We start from the raw sequence: 20,785 nt of genomic DNA on the forward strand, positions 1-20,785 counted from the left end.
AACGGTGGCCATCATAATAAAGAGGTGCACAACAAGACAAAAAATGAATTCAAAAGAGAAGGTGCCAGAACGGTTTTTATGGAAGACAGAAATCTAAAAAAGTGATAAGAGGAACCAGATCTCAAGAAACCAAGTAGCGCATGCAGACTATGTTGATCGGGAGCTTTAAAATCTGTTCAGCCTGAGATCAATGGAGATGTATGTACTGGAGAGGGAGGATTAAGACCAAATTGTTCAGCAAGTGTATCTCCAACAGCACTACAATTTGAGGAAAAAACCAGCCTTTTCGTGCAATGAAAAGTTGGGATTCATTCTTATAACTAACAGTAGTTTTGCCAGCCAGTTCATTAATAATTTTGAAGCATTCCTTTTGTTTATCTGCTGAGGTAAGAATTCTAGTTGAGTAATGCAAGCAGCGAGTCTCTTTTAGGGCAGATTTATACTTCGAGATGGCCTATCCCTACTCCAGTTTCTTTGTTAATGTCGTAATTAAGGATGCAACTGCGTTCGATTGGTTTCAAATCACATTTAAGTGTGTGAAGGGGTTCATTAAACCAAGGGCAGCATTTCGATTTTTTCCCGCTGGGTTTAGTCATAATTGGCTACAACATATTTAAATTAGTAGAACTATAATGACAATACTCACAATGACAAATGTGGTCAGAAGGGGCGGTAGAGGCTCGGGAGGGATCGGTTTCAGAATGTATGATAAGATGCAGTACATGGCCTGATGCAGGTGCCGCAGGAGTTGCAAACTGTGATAACATGGACTGCATTAGAACAAGAAATCTGTACAAGTGTGTCATCCGTCCGTTTAAATGAATGTTAAAGTCTCCCAGAAAAATGAGCATAGAATGTGTGGCGTTAAAGGTAATAGCATTTGAGAAGCCATTGATAAACGTCAGAGCATCACCATGAGCATGAAAATGAAGGCAGTACATGCATTTGGCACACAACTAGTAAACAGAACCTTAGAGTCTACAAGTGATGTGCAGGAAGGATATACTCCTAAAATATGAATTTAGACAGCTTCACTGTATCTTCACGCTGATTAACTGGGCGATTTACATGTACTCTATATAAAGTTTACACAGGTAACTTCATTGATTTCCCACTGTAGCCAATTTTTCAGCTAGGTGGACCCCCCCCTCCCGTCTCCCCCCAAAAAAGCACTTGTCTACATAGAACATTTTGAATTTCTAGGGCATGTTTGCCAGTAAAAAAAAGACATTAGGCAGAGCAGCTCTGGTGAGGATTGTCACCTACAAGGATAACCAGGGCTGGAAGCTACCATAAAAACAAGCATTGGTAAATGCATTGTTTCACCTATGTGATTAACAATAAGCTTTTTTGCTTAAGTTGTAGCTTGCTGAGTAATTGTACAATATACCATAAAGTAGGTCTGTTAAAGAGTTATGACTTGTTTATGTAGGCAATATATTGTGCTTTGTTACTAGTGGTATAGTGCGGGTAAGTAATAGAAACATTTTGAAAACCGAAATGAAAGAAGGAAATATTGAGAAATAATAGTATTAATTGATGTTGCAGCAATATTATGTTTAGAGGAGTTTTGACAACTTTTGGGCCAGGTGCCACTGCACCATTCAAATCATGTTCCAATTGCCTGTGAGGTAACTGCACTTGTGACTGCTTATTTATTAGTTCAATATAGCAATATTTGGTGTTTAGAAGAGTTCTGACAACTTTTGGCCCCGGTGCCACTGCACCTGCAGCACTATTGAAATCATGACTCTAGCGCTTGATAGATAACTGCACTTCTGACTGCCTGTTTAGTTGTAAAATATAACAATATCAGGTGTTTAGAGGAGTTCTGATAACTTTTAGGACTAGTGCCACTGCTGCACCATTCAAATACCGATTGTCTCGTCTTCAAAGTAACAGTACTTGTGACTGCCTCTTTACTAGTAAAAACAATTGCAGCATTTGGTATTTGGAGGGGTTCCTAGAGCTTTAGGCCCCGGTGTCACTGCACCTGCTGCACAATTGAAATCATGACCCTAGTGCCTGCAAGGTATCTGCACTTGTGACTGCTTACTTAGTAGTTACATATAGCGATATTTGGTATTCAGAAGAGTTCTGACAAGTTTTGGCCCCGGTCCCACTGCACCTGCTGCACCATTGAAATCAGGGCCCTAGTGCCTGCTAGATAACTGCACTTATGACTGCCTTTTTAGGAGTGAAATTTAGCAATATTCTGCGTTTAGCGGGGTAGAAAGGAGCTTTTGGCCACTGCACCTGCTGCACATTTCAAATCAAGCCCCTTTAAATTGAAAGATAGCTGCACTTGTGTCTGCCTGTATTGTAGTAAAATATAGCAATATAAGGTGTTTAGAGGAGTTCTGACAACTTTTGGGACAGGTGCTGCTGCACCATTCAAATCATAACTCTAGTGCCTGAAAGATAACTTCACTTTTGACTGCCTATTTAGTTGAAAAAAATAGAATAATAATCTGTGTTTAGTGAGGTGCCTGGAGCTTTTGGTCCTGGTGCCACTGTACTTGCTGTACTACTAAAATCAGGGCCATAGTGCTTGCTAGATAACTGCACATGTAACAGCATGTAAAATATAGTAATATAAGGTGCTTAGAAGAGTTCTGCCAACTTTTGGGTCCTGCGCGGCTGCACCAATCAAATCACATGACCCTGTTGTCTGCAAGGTAACTGCACTTGTGGCTGCCTGTTTAGTAGTAAAATATAGCAATTTTCGGTGTTTAGTGAGGTGCCTGGAGCTTTTGGTCCTGGTGTCACTGCATCTGCTGCACCATTGAAATCATGAAACGGTTGTCTGAAAGGTAAGTGCACTTGTGACTGCCTATTTAATTTGACATTTTAGCAATAATATAGGTTTAGTGGTGCCACTAGAGCTTTTGGCCCTGGTGGCACTGCACCTGCTGCACCATTCACATCAATTCTCTTAACTGTAAGCCAACTGCAATTCTGACTGCCTGTTTAGTCATCAAATATAGCAATATTATGTGTCGAGGAGTTCTGACAACTTTCGGGCCCTGTGCTACTGCACCTGCTGCACCATTCAAATCATGACCCTGTTGTCTGCAAGGTAACTGCGCTTGTGGCTGCCTGTTTAATAGTAAAATACAGCATAGCTCTTGTATATTAACTTTATTTTTAACATGCAATGTTTATTACAGCATTTTAGAATTTGATCATAATGACTAAATAGATTAAGTTGAAAAAAATCAATCTGATAATGTCTACAAAGTGCATGAGGCTTGAATAGGAACTGCTAAAAACGTTCTAAGGCTAAATCTGCTTTACACAAGTAATAAAAAAAAGAAGCATTCCAGCATACTGTTAGAAGCTGTCTGCATTTTCTGTGGGAAGAGATCTTCTCTTCACAGTAAATGGAGCTTAATCACTGAACAGCTTTAGTAGAAGTATTGTAATGCGTGCAGCCAGGAGAAGTTACCAAAAAAAGAGTTCCACAAAAAAGCGAAAGAACACAGTAAATGTTATGTTCCATATAGGTACCCCAATATAGGCTCAGGTAGCAACTTAACCTCATCTATATATTTTCCCTGCAATTGCACTACATAATGGTTCTAGGGATTGACCTTTTACCTAGTTAAGGTACTGCTAACAGGACATGTTTTTTTCCCCCTGCAAACTAGCCTCATCCATTATGCATGAGGATTCTTGGAAACTCAGCAGGACTACCATCTCCTGCATTATAACTATGTATAAGGGTCATTCCTTCCATTTCTCAAGTCCGACATGACACAGCAAGGTAGATCCCCTGAGGGTACCACTTTGGGTATACAAACCCATATCTTTGCTGAGGCAGGGAGAGAAGAAAAAGGACTTCAATGCTGACACACTGACGCAAGACGCTGAGGTTCCTGCAGCCAGACATTCCAGCTCACAGTGGTCTGAAATCCCTTGCATGGTGTCCATCTCGAGACCAAGACAGGGTACCACAGTCTCTCACTTCAGGTAATGGGGTTGACTTTATCCTAGAGGGATTCTTAGGTCTATGCCTACATACATGATAGGTACACTTAGGTACATCAAGATAGGGTTGCATCGTGGGAGTACGCATTTCATGGTCATGTATTTTTATATCTGTATGTATTCGTCGTTTTAGCACTATGGTAGAAATCTACCATCCTTTTACTCTGTTGGTGCTGATAATCATTTAGATCAGTTTCTGTCTAATGGTTGTTTTAGCACACCTATTTTACACTAGAATGATGCTGGTTCAATAAATGCTTATTGAAAACATCCCCACCGTTTATTCTGTGTATCTCTCTGAGACGAAGTGAGCACGAGTAACTGAGCGAAAAGTATCGCACTGTTTCCATGATCCAAGATGGGACAGAGTTGTCATGTTCGATAGTTGCCAAGAACTAATCACTCGTTGGTAAGAGGGGTTTCCAGTGGCACTGTGAGCTAGCTGGTATACAGACGAACATACTCAGTGTGGGTGTCTGGAATCAGTCTGAACACTAATACCACAGTCTATGTTGTCTAAACACGCAGATCCTATATAGGTTTATAGGAACTACACATGGCGCCGCCAACGTTGGTTTGGTACTTATTTAATGGTCAAATGTGAGTAGTTCAGTCGTGCTGTTCTCAGAGACCCCTACTCACATTTCCCCAAAGACGTCTGAAGTCGGAAGGGAACAATCCGCCACAGCTGAGTAGGCATATCCTATGTATGGGCTGTAGGTTTATCAAGCTTGAAGGACAAACAGTTCCTATTGTGCATACAACCGAATCTCGGTTTCCTTGAAACCTTTGCCTTCTTCAAAATAATGGCTGACGAAGACGCCACTGCGCCAGCACAACGTGCTGCAGCTAGTGAGGAAGAACAGGCAGGGGAAATAAACTATTTCAAAAAATGTTAGAATTGCCTTTACTTTAAAACTAGCAGACTATGGAGTTACACCTAGGGGTGGGACAGTCGCATTCATGATTAAGGCACACAAATCATACAGAACAGAGGTATTCTATTCATGGGTTAAATTCCCCAAAGCAGATGCACAATCAAATACATTTCATTCTTACAGTGAAGATGAAACTCAACATGAATACTGTCCGTATGAGGACATTGAAGTTCCGCTCACCTACCAGGAGCACAAACTGGTTTAAAGGCATCTCCCACACAAAAAAGAGAAAGTGGGGGGCGTGGCCGAGCCGAGCTGCAAGATGGCCGCCGTGTAACGGGGCTCTGCCGGCCGGACACCTAATCCGTCAGACAATCCGACCTCTGCCTTGATTTTTGAACATTAAAATACACGACGGGAAGTGCCCTGGCGAAGGGGATCCTAGCGGTGCCGCTGCGGTTGAAATCGGCCTCGGAGATCCGGAGCTACACGGCCGGGCTGGTCGAGCGGCTGTGGGGCACCGTGCTGGGCAGAGTCTTCTCCTACGCAGACCCTGGTCGAGGGCCGAAATCTGGCAGATACGAAGAGGCTCTCGTGGACCCTGCTGAGACGTGGTGAGCCCTGCGACTGGCGCCCGAGTGGCTGCGGTGGCCTCCTGACGTGCTGAGGCCGGCCCCTGCTGGGGAACTGGTGCCGGGAGGAGGCTGAGCTGGCGGACTGGCTGCCTGGGCCTATCCGGCGCGGCTGCGCCCTGATCTGATGCCTGTGCCGATGGGCCTGCTGGAGTGAGGAGTCGGGAGAAGGAAGCTGTGGCGCCCGCTGGGTAGGGCTCGATCCCTGCCCGCAGAGGGTGATATCCGGCTGCCGGAACCTGCCGATGACCTGCTCTAACCTTCGGGTGCCTGCAGGCCGGGGAGATACGGCGATGGCGATGCTTGCTGCGCGGGAGATCGGCCGAGCTGCCTCCCGGGCCGCTGCGGGAGGACGGTGAGGCCGCCATTGTTACCAGACTGACTCAGACCCGCGCCCTGAATGTGACGAGAGCTGGCCTGGTCTTCCCTACTTGGAGGTGTTCCTCGCGTGGAGGGGGCGACGAGCGGGGCTGATTGTGGGGGTGACCACTCCACCTACGCGTTCCTTGCGCTTGGTAGCCTGCTTGTTGCCTGATACCCCTCACCGCCATTGTCGGTAGGTGGCGGGCCCTCGGGGCAACCATGGGGAAATCGGACGCCAAACAGAGGAAGCTCCCCTTCGAGAAGCAGACCTTCCGCGGCGCCGATGCGGTGCCGGAGTCGCAGACGGTGGTCCCTGAAACACAGTTGGACCCAACACCGGACGATGATGTCAAAAGCGTGTTCCGTGACCTTAAGGGCTGCCTCAAGGAAATTGATGGAAAACTCGACTCCATGGCCCAGCGACTGGATGGCATGTCGCACAGGGTCGACAAACATGAGGAGCGTATCACGGCGGTGGAAGCGAGAATTGCTGAATGCGAAGAGAGCCACGGAGACACCCAGGAGAAGTTACTCCGAATGGACCGGGTCCTGGAGGCGATACGTGGGCGCAATGAAGATTTGGAAGCTCGCTCCCGCCGAAATAATGTAAGAATTATTGGGGTCCCGGCCATGTTCTTGGTTGAACGCGCACATCGCACGTTGGGGCCGCGACCCGTGCCGGGAGCTCCGCCGCGGCCAATCCTGGCCCGGGTTCTCAACTACCGGGACAGAGATACCATCCTGAGGTTGGCACGTGAAAAGGGGGAACTAACTTTTCAAAATATGGTCATCTCCTTGTTTCCGGATTTTACGCAGGCTGTGCAGGCCGCTCGGCGCGAATTCATACCGGCCAAAAAAATCTTCCAGAAGGTGGGGACTAAGTATGCGATGCTGTACCCGGCCAAGCTGCGGATCCATCATAAAGGGAAGCCAATGGTATTTACTGCGGCGGCGGACGCGATCAAATTTGCGAGACAGGCGGAACGTTCGCAGCGTGAGCGGCGAGATGACCAAGAGAATCCGCCGATGGGACAGCTCAGTGACATTGAATAACACGACACAAAAACACGCGGGCCCATGCTGGGTCGCTATACAACGTTAATGTAGGGCGCGCGCCCTGTGCCCAACAATGAGTGTCCCTGGGACCTGCAGAGGGGGATGGGTCCGTCCCTGAGCTGAGAGACTGGTTTGAGCATGCATGATTAACGTTACTGGTACCCTGCGGAGAACTGTGATGAGACATGCAGGGACTTCCAGGCTGTACCTTGAGTTACTGCTTTAAGTGTTAGGCGGAAATGTCCGGCCACCCGGTCGTTTATAGACTGGGGAGTGAGCCGGTAACCCCACGCCCCTGTGGGATGATTCCTGAGATACTATTGCAAGACAGTTCCAGTTGGGGGGGGTGGTGGGAGGGGATGGTATCTCAACCTGATTGGGGGGGTTGGAGTGGGTAGGGGTGGGTTGGGGTTATTGTTGGTTGGTTTTACTTCACTACACTTTCTGGCTACACCATGAGATAGGCACACGCAAGCCGCCCTGACCGCGTTGCGCTGCCTTACATGGAATATCCGTGGTCTTAACGATCACCGAAAAATACGCTTGACCCAGGCACATCTGACACGACACCAAATCGATATATGTTTCCTACAGGAAACCCACTTGACTCGCGCCGCCGGGGACAAGCTTAGAAATGCACGGTGGGGCGAGGTACACACATCGGGTTGCTCCAACTACTCCCGTGGAGTGGCTATTCTTATCCGTAAAGGCCTTCCCTGGCAGACGTTAAAGGTGCAAGCTGATTCGGAAGGGCGTTACATCTTACTACTTGGGCAGCTCTTTAATATGCCGATCACGTTAGTTAATGTATATGGCCCCAACTCGGATGACCCTGGCTTTTTCCGGAATGTCTGGCACCTGGCGCAATCCCTGGGTGGGGGGGCTTGCTTGTGGGGTGGAGATTTCAATGCTGTACTTTCACTGGAGCTAGATAGGGAAGGGGCGGCTCGCACGCATCATCCGCTAGCTGCTGGCCTCATCCGTGGCCTAATGGCAGATTACACTCTACTAGACTCGTGGCACGTACTGCATCCCGCGGTTAGGGAAGGCACCTGCTTCACCCCGCACAGGGGAGCCTGGTCCCGCTTGGACTACTGGCTCTTGACCCCGCAGGTACATGTATGGGTTTCTGAAGTCACTCACAGGGCGCGTACCCTCTCCGATCACTCTCCTGTCGAACTTACTCTGAATGTCCCCAAGCCATACATCACGCCCTTCACGTGGCGGCTACCACCACATGCCCTGTCAGATCAGGTGTTTCGGGAAGAGATTCATCAGCAAATACTTGATTACTTTGAGCTGAATGAGGGATCTGTGGCTTCATTGGGCACTCTGTGGGACGCATTTAAAGTGGTGATAAGGGGCCACTGCATTGCGGGGCAGGCCAAGGTCCTAAAGACTATCAGGTGTTCGCTAGGTAAATTAGAGGATCGCCTGCATTCTTTAGAGGTAAAGTACTGTTCGGACCCCTCGGCTGCCACCTTGGCCGAAACTCGCACAACGCTAACTGAATATCAGGCGGAGGCTGACAGGGAACTTAAGTTCCTGACTAAGCATGCTGTGGCCCGTAGATATGGAGAAGGGGACCGCCCGGGTAGAACACTCGCCCTGCTCCTGCGCGCACAAAGACCCTCTCCCTTCATATCCTCAGTGATGACACAGGGAGGGGATAACGTATATACTCCCCCTGAAATCCTGGATACGTTTCGGACCTTCTACAGAGACCTCTACAGGTCGCGGGAGGCCCACGCGCCGGCGGAGCTTGCTGAATATTTTGATACTGTACAGCTTATCTGGTTCAATGCGCACCAAAGAGGCTACTTCGATCGGCCTTTTGAGGCGGAGGATGTGCGGGAGGCCATAGGCTCCTTGGCGGCCGGAAAGGCGCCGGGTCCGGACGGACTGCCGGCGCAGTTCTACAAGGAGTACGCAGATCTCCTGGTCCCCCGGCTGTTAGCAATGTATGCGGAGGCGGTCGAGTCGGGTATGCTCCCAGGGTCGCTTAGAGAGGCTGTCATCATCACCCTCCTGAAACCGGACAAGGATGTCCAACAATGCGACTCCTACCGGCCACTGTCATTAATTAACACTGACGCAAAGATTTTTGCGAAAATGCTGGCCACTCGGCTACAGCCGGTGTTGCCCCTCATGATCCGTCCGGATCAGTCGGGATTTGTGCCGGGCAGATCGACCTCTCACAACCTCCGTACCCTCTTTGGAGTACTACACTATTTGGCCCCACATGTTAAGGCTGCGGCGGTGCTGCTTGACGCCACCAAAGCGTTCGACTCCCTGGAATGGGGGTTCTTGTTTCCGCTGCTGGAGCGCATGGGTGTGAGTGAAGCCTTCATTGGCTACATTAGACTGCTTTATACCGGCATCACTGCTAGGGTGCGAGTTAACGGGCTCGTCTCGGCGCCCTTTGCAATTCGGAGGGGTACTAGGCAGGGATGTCCCCTGTCGCCCCTGCTCTTTGCTATCGCCACAGAGCCTTTGGCTGCTCGCATCAGGCAGCATCATGCGGCTAGGGGCATTGGTTTCTCGTCGAGGGCATTGACGATATCACTGTATGCTGATGATATTACGTTATATGTCACTGATCCTCAGACGAACCTCTCCCCTCTGACGGGAGAACTGATGCATTATGGTCGATTATCGGGGGTGAATATAAATTGGGAAAAGTCGGTAATTCTGCCCCTGACGTCCGGGACTCCCCGCTTTACCCCGGATTGCCCGCTGAAATGGGCCACTGGCCCGGTGCGATATTTGGGGATTTGGATAAGCACGGATAAACAGCAAATATGGACGGAGAATTATGGGCGGGTGATGAGCTGGGTGGAGGAGAGGGTCGACCGCTGGAAGCACTTGCCCCTTTCGCTGGCTGGCAGAATTGCGGTGGCCAAAATGGTGATCCTGCCCAAACTCTTATACCTGTTTGGGAATATCCCACTACCCCTGACTGCACATTTTTTGCGGCGGTTACGCTCGAAGATGGTGGAGCTGGCCTGGGGGGGTAAACAACCGAGGGTGGCGTGGGAGACCCTTACTCTCCCACAGCGACAGGGAGGCCTGGCCGCGCCGGACTTCTCCTTATATGCTTACTGTGCACAGGCACAATTCCTGCATTACTGGGCGCATCCCACACCGTTTCAACCACATGTGGCGATAGAGACGGATAGAGTCGCCCCGCTGCCGCTAAATGTGGCACTTTACGTGCCACACACCCGGAGATGCACGGACATAGACCCGGTGCACACACTCAGGTGGGCATGGGATGGGCTGCGGCGGAGGGCCGGACTTGACCTTCTTTATGCCCACTCTGTGCCCCTGCGCGGGAATCCGATGTGGCCGCCGCTGCGAAGTATGCAGACCGGGGAGCAAGCTGAAGAGTTGGGCCTCCGCACTGGGGGCGATTTGTTTCCGGGGGACACCTTCCTAACGCCGGAGCAGAAGTGTAATGCAGAGGCTCCGACGATACTGGACACGCTTCTTTACTATCAGCTCCGTCACTCGTGCCGGAGGTTGTCTCCCGCGTTCCCGGCGCCGCCGGCGGCCCTGCTTGCCTTGGAAAATGTACTATCTGTGGAGTCCGGGCGCAAACTTATATCCCGCTTGTATGTGCAAATGCAGACTTGTCACCCCGTGGTTCTTCCGGCGGCGCGGGGCATGTGGGCGACGGCGCTGGGTACGGATATTTCGGATCAACATTGGGACTTGTGCTGTAAGAATCTTGAGATTTTGTCCCCCAACTACAGGCTGCGCCTGATCCACTTCAAATATATACACATGACGTACCGTACCCCTAGCCGATTGCACCGAATGGGTTTAAGAGACACGGATGATTGTTGGCGCTGCTACACTCATGGCGCCACCTTTCTGCATATGGCATGGAACTGTCCCACATTGTCGTCATTCTGGGCAAGGGTGGTAGTGATTATATGCGAAATCACTGGCCTACAGATCCCGTGCACTCCACAGGCTGCGCTGCTTGGCATTTTACACATGGTTAAGCCCAAACACCGTAAGCTACCAGCGATGCTATTGTTACTAGCTAGAAGACAAGTTGCGATGCACTGGGGAGTTGCTACGTCACCTAGCATTCGAGCGTGGGTCACAAGCGCAGTCTACTGCCAGACACAACTTGCCCTGTACTGGGAGCTTATGCCGCTGCGTTCACGACCTAAGGACATTTGGGGGCCCTTCACACAATGGTTGGAGCACGCTACACTGCAGGCGCTGTAGCTCGATACTATTCCCTAAGGCGGACGGGAGATGGCGGTGACTGCATTTCTCAGGGGGACATGTTGGGCGATGCATTGGTTGGAGGTGCCACATGCGGGCAGGGTGGGGCGTTCGGCTGCTGAGTGCCACGCAACTGATAATGTAGCACTGAGTTCGTGTGATGGTACCCACAATGTGGTGATCTGTTTGGTGTGGAGGCGTATCGTCATCGCTTGTCATAAGTACACGAAAGTGAGTGATGTTGTTTTAAGTTTGTGTTTGAAAACTGCAAATAAAAAGAATTTAAAAAAAAAAAAAAGAGAAAGTGAGGCTCGGTCCGCTCGGAAGAGATGGAGCAACTTTGGCAGTCCTAGCAGCATATACACCACATCCACACATCCAGACATTGACACAATGCCAGTAGCAGACTTGCGTCCACACTCACACTCCAGCCAGCAAGGGCTACACAAGCTAGACAAATTCAGGGATCTACGTAAAAAATAACACCACAAACACACGCAGTGATGGGTAAAATGCCCACTAGACGTGAGCAAATGCCATTCTGGATAGCTCAAAAAATAACACAGCTATAGGCAGTATTTCCACACAAGCCCTCAAGAAAAACGCAGAATGCTAACAATCTGCTTGCCAATGGGGATAGCTCCCCAGATAGAGGATTGTACCTCTTGGGGTACAATGTTAGCTGCCATATATACCAGAGCACATGGTATCCCTTCATTAGCAGTAATACCAGATGTATTAAGATGGATACAGAATGAGTATGGAGCAGAACCTGCTCTGAAATTAAGGATGAAATTGTTAGGACATCTTGCCCAGGTATCCACTATATTAGCAAGTTTAAAAGAGGAGGCAGCTGCAGTGGCAATACGCCAATGCCTGAGGGATTTCACTCCTTTATAACAGGAGCGTGAATTACCTAAAATTATCGAAGACAAATATGCAGAATTAGGTAGAGATATTTTGGTAGCTAGAGCAACAAAATCTCAACTCATGGGTGGTCCCGAGAAAGAGAACACCAAGCAAGCACCCGATTCTTCCAAGGAGAAATGGGATACAATAAAAAACCAAAAGAATAGAGAGAATAGATCACAATCCAGGGGTGGGTCTCCTCAACAGGAGCACTTCGAAAGGAGGTTCAATCTTAGGAATCGTGATAACATAAAAAAAACTGACAGGTATCAGGATACTGAAACACAATGTACAAAATGATGGAAGTGGTTTCAAAGAAAAAATAGCCAGGACCTCTGTTTGGTTTGCAAATGTGTCCTCTGGCGTGCTCAATGTAAACACTGTGCCATCCACAGTGTCACTCAGTACATAGAGAAAATAAATTCCTCCATACACATTGATTATTGAAATTTGAACAACAGAGTTGTTCAAATTTGGATATTGAAACACGTTCCTCTCATTCCTTTCAGGGCTCATCAAAAAAACTCGAAGGAAAGTATGGTCAGAACACAGACGAGAAGAGTGTACCAAGTCCAGAGACCCGCAACGCGCTTCAGACTATACGTCCAAAAAAGAGAAACCAGAATCAAAACCTCAATTTAAAAAGAAGGTAGCAGGCCCAGAATTTTAAGGACTCAACTTCTGAACGGGTAATGAGCTCTGACGATGCTAGACAGCGCAGCAGAAGTAACAATAGCTCGCCAGAACCTGATGGAATTTTCTGGTGACAGCGGAGTTGAATGAACAAATCACAGTAAAAAACACCAAATGGAGGGGGACAAACCCAGGAAAATTAAAGGTCTCTTTTGGGAGAACTGGTCTTATTGCTATGACTTCCTTTTAGCTGAAAAAGATTGGCTGCCTGAAATTGTTATGGATTGCTCAAAGGGAGAAACGTTAATTTTATCGGCTTTTTCCAACCTTGTTCCAATATACTTAAAACATACATACGCGCAGGAGTGGGCGATAGCACTTGCTCCAGCAGTATATCGCAACCATGTTGGGTGGGATGCTGAGTCACCTCACCATGTAATCCCAGTAAAAAGTACTGCAACTCCACAGAGACAGTACCCAATAAAACAAGAAGCAAAAAACACAAGACAGGGAGAGCTTATAGCAACTTGAATACCAGGGTGTAACTGAAACTTGCACCTCCTCTATGAACAATCCTTTGTTTCCCGTAATGAAACCCGATAATTCATACCGTCTAGTTTTAGATTACAGACACCTGAATACATGCACTAAAACATTTGCAGTAAAGAAAGCATACAGTGCCACATTGATGAATAACACTGTGTGGAAAAAATACAAAAACACTAGATATCTCAAATGGATTTTTCTGCCAAAATATAGCACCTGAGAGCAGCCTTCTAAGCGCTCTGTTCCCAGCGTCAATTTTTTAGACTTGCCCCCAGGGAATAAGAATAGCCCTGGGTTTTTCTCAGCTAGTGTAACAGAGTTACTTCAGAATTTGGATGAAGAGGCATTGTCCTATGTAGATATTTATCTGACGGATGATGATTTAAAGGACCACTTGACCAGTGTGAGCAACATTATTTTGGGGCTCGCCTCGGAGGGCTACATATTTTATTAATAAAAAATTAAAAATAGCCCAATTCAATATCCTATTTTTGGGATATGAGCTTTCAAGTGAAGGGAAAAGCCTGGCAGCCAAGTTTTTAGAAAAGTGGGCGCTGCTCTAACCTCCTAAATCTTTGAAGAATTTACATTGGATACTGGGATTTTTACATTTTGGCAAAACTTACATTTTAGATTACGCAGAAAAAGTAAAACCTTTCTACGACCTAACAAGACCTGATTTTTCAGTTAGGCATTGGACACAGGAACACAGATATCCTTTGTTCCTTACAAGCTGACATGATAGTTTCCAAACACCTACAAACATATGTAAACACCACAAATTTGGTTATCCGCGTTATAGCGGGTCAATCTGGGAATATTTACCTGACCTTCAATAAAGGCAAAACAGTACACACAGAATACAAATCACACTTATACACAAATGCTGAACTGCGTTTTGCTTCTACAGAAAAAATTCTTACAGCAGTATAGACTGCTGTAGTGATAGAAAGAGCACTGGCTCAGGGGAAACAAATTGTCGCGACTCCAGTACCGACCTTAGAGGCTGTCACAAAGGCAAGTGTTCCAAATACTAAAGCTTTACATGCAAGATGGATACAATGGGCCAATTCTCTCACTGCAACAGATTTAGATTACAAATTTGACTCTACACCTAAAACACAAGCATTTCTGCAATATGAACAAGAATATCCTCGCCCGAACAAAATAATGCCTCTAGATCAGTATGAATATATTATTTACACTGATGGATCTGCTCAGCCGGCCATAGTAAGTAAACAGCAATACAGCGCTGCGTGTGCGATTGTGAAGGGTCGTATGCAGGAATGAAAGTTCCATCCTAGCAGTACAAAGACACAGTCTCTAGGAGACTGCACAGCACAGTTGGCAGAATTAAAAGCATTGTTACTGGCACTAATAAATACGGAACGAGAATTTCCCACACTGATTGTGTGCGATTCTTTTTACTGTGTCCAGTCATACAATGAATATCTTCACTACTGGGGTCGAAATGGGTTTAAAGACTCAAAAGGTGGCACAATTAAGCATAAAATGCTAAGGGGACAGGTAGCGGAGTTGAAAAACGAACTACCAAGAGCTCACGTGATACACACGTGATGGTGTTCACGTTGAAGAGAATTCATTGGCCAATGAAGCCGCAAATAGGGTAGTACGGACTGCCTCCATAGCTGCAATAGTTAGTTCAAAAACGAGAATAGACGGACAGATAATTGTAGCTGTCATTACTTCACGCAAAAAACAGCACAGCCTTACCGAAAGGTTTTCCACTCAAATACTCCTACAAGTTAGATGCAAATAACATTCTGTATGCTCAAATTCCAGGAGTGGGAGATAGAGTAATACCAAACATAGATCGCAGATTAGGCTTAATACTAGCTGCACACGAGGGTCTAGGTTCTGCACATGCAGGAGTTACTGCAACAGTTTCTTTACTGAAGCAACGCTATTGGTGGCCAGAATTAACTAAACAAAGAATTTTGTCCTAAATAGCGACATCTGTCAGCAGATGAAGGGTTCCACCGTGGCACGTACAGCACAGATAATGTATTTGAATTTAACAACCAACTATACAAACAGAATCAGGGTGTCAGCATGGGGGCATCTTGTGCCCTTACGGTGGCCAACATATACATGTCTCTATTTGAACAGAATTTCATCTTCAATGAGGTAGCACCGTTTTATGAGTCCATGACCAATTGGTCACGGTTCATAGACGATGTATTTTTTTTATCTGGAATGGCTCCTATGATGATTTGTCACAATTCCTGGAATGGATAAATTTGATACGAACATTCGCTTCACGCAAAAAATAAGCATTGACAGGGTTGAATATCTCTATGTACTGATCCAACATGAGGCGGGTGTCCTGACCGTGGACTTATTCGTTAAGCCCACGGCCAGGAACACTTTGCTTCATTGTGACAGTAATCATCCGATCACACAGAAAAACAGCATTCCGTTTGGCGAGTTCCTTCGTGTCAGACGGAATTGCACCAACATCAAGGATTTGGACAGTAAAGCTGAAGACATGAAGAATAAGTTCCTGGCTAGGGGCTATCCAAGAAAGATCGTAAGGGATTCCTACAAAAGAGCACGATTTTATGATCGGCAACATTTATTAACTAAGACCAAAGAGATAGAGGATCCTAAGTTGATCTTCGTTACACGACATTCTATGTTAAATGAAAGAGTAAGGCAGGCAGTTTGTTCCAGCTGGCAAATTCTCAATGCAGATAGATCCAAAGAGATTGGTCCCATCTCCAAACCAATGTTTGCATACAGACGTAATAAAAATCTAAAAGATCATGTGGTTCATTCACGCATGAAAACAACGGGCCCATCCCACCAAAAAAGTATAGATGGAACAAAACCAGTAGTGGGTACCTTCAGATGTACGACTTGTAAATCATGTGGTACGGTCCTAGAGTCACCTTCTTTACACTTCAATGGCCAGGTTATATCTCCAACTAGTCTCAGGAATTGCAAGACGTCAGATATAATTTATTTAATAATATATCCCTGCAGATTGGGATATGTGGGAGAGACTGGTTGACCACTCAATACCAGACTTACAGAGCATAGATCCGCTATCAGAACCCACAACATTTCAGCTCCCATGGAGCAACATTATATTGATAATAATCATGCACCTGATGATATGCAATGGTACATCTTGGAAAAGATTTTTCATAAACCAGGGACAACTACAGAAAAGACTAGAAAAGTTAGAGAAGTGTACTGGATTTTTATTTTGGGTACGGCAGTAAGGGGATTAAACCAAGAGATACCTTGGGACCAAGCTATCAAGTATAATAACTATCCCGATTTGCTCCCCATCAGTCAGGCCAGCACAATTGCATCAGTAACTTTAATCAGCATACATTCAGGTGCGGTTACGAGTTACATAATCTTGTCACATATACTCAGGCAGGCATGGTTTCTTGTTAGGTTTTCCTTCCAAGCAGGTACGGTTCTATGCACATAATTATCGCTTCAACACGGTGACCCACCATGTTATCAACCTATCATGGGGTTGCCCTGCCATCAAGCAATAAATTATTGCCAGTTGAGATAGATTCATCAATTCTCATGCGATTTTATTGATGAGCATTCATAATTTATGATATTAATTTAAATTAATTTCAAAGAATTCTGTAAAACGACGGATACACAAAGATAAGATAACTTGATTCGTCACAAGGGGCATTTTTTTCGCTGCATTGAACTATTGGTATAGTACATTCAGTATTGTGATCAATCATTGTGTAGTCAAATATAAATAATCACATTCAGGACAAGCATTTTTTTACCCCATCTGCATGCCCTCAGTTTATTTATTTAGCCACTTCAATAGGGTGCTTTAAATCCCGTAACATCGGCCGCCTACCATTGGCTTCCTCATTAGTCAGGCCATGATTACTGCATGAGTAATCTCAAATAGCATACATATAGGTATTGTTACGAGTTATATACTTTTGCTGAGAATAGATGATTAACGGATTAGTTACATTATTCACATACCTTCCAAGGTTTCTAGCCCCTTTAAATCAATTGGTCAGTTTTAGCCATTTCTTTATTCAACTATATTAGTATTAATGTTATATAGACCCAGATATATATGGCTTTCTGGTAGGTTTTCCTTCAAAGAAGATAAGGATGCATGTACAGAATTACCCGTTCCAACATGGCGACCCACAATGACCTCCATCTACTCGTGGGGTCCCCTTGCCATCATGCAGTATATTATTGTTAGTCGAGATAGATTTATCTATTCTTATGCTATTTCATTGGAGTATTTATAATTCATGTGATTAATTTAAATTAATAAATGACGGATATACAATGATATGAGAACCTTTTTCCGCTGTAAAGAGAAAATATATATTTTTTCATTGCATTTCACCACATGCCTAGCTTATATTTTATTGTGATTACCTTGCAGTCTATTTATGCCCAAGCAATCACACTTCGGGCAATCATTCTTATGCCACCTTGCGCTATTCATTTAGTCATTCTAATATGGTGCTTCAAATCCTGGAATATCGGCCGCCTAGCATTGGCCCTAACTAGTGACGTAGCTCGATATGCAACGCCATCGGCGTCCAGCATCTACATAAACTCGAGTAAGCCAGCTTTCACATTCGGGTGCGGATAACTAGGACGCGTAATCTCTCCACACAAACCGGTAAGTACAGTCTCTGATACGGAGATTTTGTTTGGCAATGTAGCTAAAGAGGTTACCTCCAGTCAGTTAATTTTTGAAGATCGGTCAACAAGTACCGGTTATATCGTGTTCCGACACTTTGCCATTCACAGGCGGCTAGCTAGCCTTTTATATTATGATTTGCTCAATCTTCTGCAACGTTACCTTGGGCATAGTCATTTTTTTTATATCAGTTACCACATATCATCAGTATTTAGCGATGCCGTTATACAAGTCATTATATAATCACTAGCCACGGTCTACGGGTATATTGTGTTCACAGCTGAGTGTTAAATCAGCATCTTGCCCGCAGCACCATGAGCACGCGCTTAGAATTTGCAGGGTTTTTATGTTCTAGATTCAAGTCCAACATAGGTTTTTGAATTAGACACACGCCATCCATGTATAGTACAGTATGGGGCCATGTATATATTGTAGGCTGCAAGTAACTGACATGAGCTGGCGGTTCACTCTTTCATAGAACATCGGAGAGTACGAGAGTTTGGATACATATATCGACACCACGAATATCTTGGGGCTCTTTATCTATACCATACCACATACTTAGTCCATACTGCATTATGATTATCTTGCCGTCTATTCATGTATTAGCAATCTCATCCAGCGCAAGCAGTTTCATGCTATCTGCTTGCCCCGAGTTCATTTAGACATTTCAATATGGTGCTTCATATTCCGGTATATCGTCTGCCCATTTTTGGTCTCAGTGACATTTTTAAATACATTTGCACATGAGCAATTTTGTTCTGTCCAAGCTAAATTCGAAGTACAGGCTCAGTCATATAATACTGTGTGTAGTGCATGTAGACAGCTAATTGAATTTCATGCTTTATAGCACAGAGAAATACATCTAAATTTTTCTGTTTATTTGACAGAGTGGGGATATTTGAACTTATCATCTACTAAAAAACAGTTGTGACTAATCAATGATCGTAAAAATATATTGGAAGTGCACATTCTTGCCGTTTCCCACCAACAGGTTAGTATACACATATAAGGGAACAAGATTTCAAGAGCTATACCTACCGATAATGCGGTTAAGACCCTTTTCATTATATATATATATATAAGTCCTGCACAGACTTATTTGATCGAACCCTCCAGCAACAGTCAAAGTTATCCTGTGTGAAATTTCAACACTGAGACACGGCACAGCCATAAGCACGACCAGATTATGAGCGGTAACGTTAACATCAGCACCTCTTATACCATTTAAAAAGAGTAGGAGTTACTATCTTTGGATCTCCACTACATATTCATGATTACATTAGAACATATCATTCTGCAGGCCACCATCGTGCAACATCGACAACTTAACATGAAGCGTATAGAGGTTCCACCACATATCTTTTTTAACTAAGGTATATATCTTTTTAGTTTCTAAAACCATTAACAAAAACAGGGGTGGTATCTTATCGTCTTTATAACCGTCTAGGGACACCTTGAGAACATAATTGTGTCCACCTCTCATTTCCCCTCTACATAGTTCCCTGACTTGAAGGGACACGAGCTCTTATCAATGTTGACAACTGTATACAATTCTATCTTCGCTACAGAAGTGATAAGCAGAGGTAACATCTTGTAAAATGCATACATTGAGAATTTTATTTTGTTCATTTTAGTAATCACATACACGTTTTTTTGCATGAATATTATCACTAATCACACACTAGGTTCTCCTTTTTCTTGCTATTGGCACATATAATTGAAATCCATGGTCAGCTATTTGTGTATTATATAGGTTATTTTTTATCAGATACATGTATCGTGTTAACATGTGAAAGGGCTAATTTGTACTCTAGATTAAAAGAAAAAAAGATATTCCCTGTGTAGTTAACAGTGACGGAGTCCTGATGAAGGCTTAGCCGAACCGCGTTGGTTTTCAACATGTGTCACCAATCTCTGCACATTGAATTTTAGTAGATAGGACTATGCAAGCAAGTTATTGAAATGTTGGCAATAGATTTATCATGAATGTCTTATCACTATATTTTGCCAATTGATTGAATCAGGTTGCTTAATAAATTGATTGTCTAATATCTCCTCAGACTAGATGTAATTACAAATGTAGTTCTAACTACTATTATTGGGAATATGTATTCATCAATTTTGTTCATGTAATTTTCATAAGTGTAAGTTTTTTTCTATTTAATATGATAAATCATTTTTATATAAAAAAAGAATAAATACAAATGTAATGATCAAATTGTCTCTTTTTGATGATCCTGACAGTTCAAGTAATTGGATATCTGGAGTACATATGCCCTTCTACTGTAATACAGAACTGTACTTGGTGTTTCTCTTTTCCAAATTAGTATTTTCCTTGGTAGAGTTGTATCCAATTTCCAGGGGCCCGTTCGTTTTCCAGTAAACGTACAGCTCAGACACCATTACTTATATCAGACAGACCATGCGCTTGTGACCACTGCGGCCCCTTACAATTGGATGGGGCTTACAAGTATATCTTGGTGGCCGTGGATTCATGCTCTAGATTCCAATGGGTATGGCCTCAGCGCTCGGCTGACGCTCGAACTGTTATAAAAGATTTGCGAGTCTTCATAGGGACATACGCAGTTGCCACGTTATGTTCTGACCGTGGCCCCGCATTTAGCTCTAGGGCTTACAGGGAAGCTATGTGAAGTTTGGGTGTTGCATTGCGGTACTCTTCTTCATATCATCCCGAGGGAAATTTGGTCGTGGAGTGAAAAACCAGGACATCAAGCAATCTTTAACAGCAAGAGTATTAGGTTCAGTGGTAGTTGGGTCAATCACTTATATGGGGTCGAAAGAGCCCTTAACAATATGTCAAGAAGTTCCTTAGGAGGCGTGACTCC

At 45.1% G+C, this 20,785-nt stretch overlaps 1 protein-coding gene and 1 long non-coding RNA gene across 4 annotated transcripts in view; one reads left to right on the plus strand and one right to left on the minus strand.

The window, feature by feature from the left end:
- S100PBP (S100P binding protein) overlaps positions 1–20,785 on the minus strand; it is a 572,513-nt gene that overhangs the window by 53,759 nt on the left and 497,969 nt on the right. The gene's annotated exons all lie outside the window — the stretch shown is intronic.
- Positions 1–20,785, plus strand: part of LOC146857759 (uncharacterized) — a 74,373-nt gene that overhangs the window by 51,512 nt on the left and 2,076 nt on the right. The gene's annotated exons all lie outside the window — the stretch shown is intronic.

Source organism: Triturus cristatus, chromosome 3_2, assembly GCF_964204655.1.
Source record: "Triturus cristatus chromosome 3_2, aTriCri1.1, whole genome shotgun sequence".
In the NCBI taxonomy this organism is placed as follows: Eukaryota; Metazoa; Chordata; class Amphibia; order Caudata; family Salamandridae; genus Triturus; species Triturus cristatus.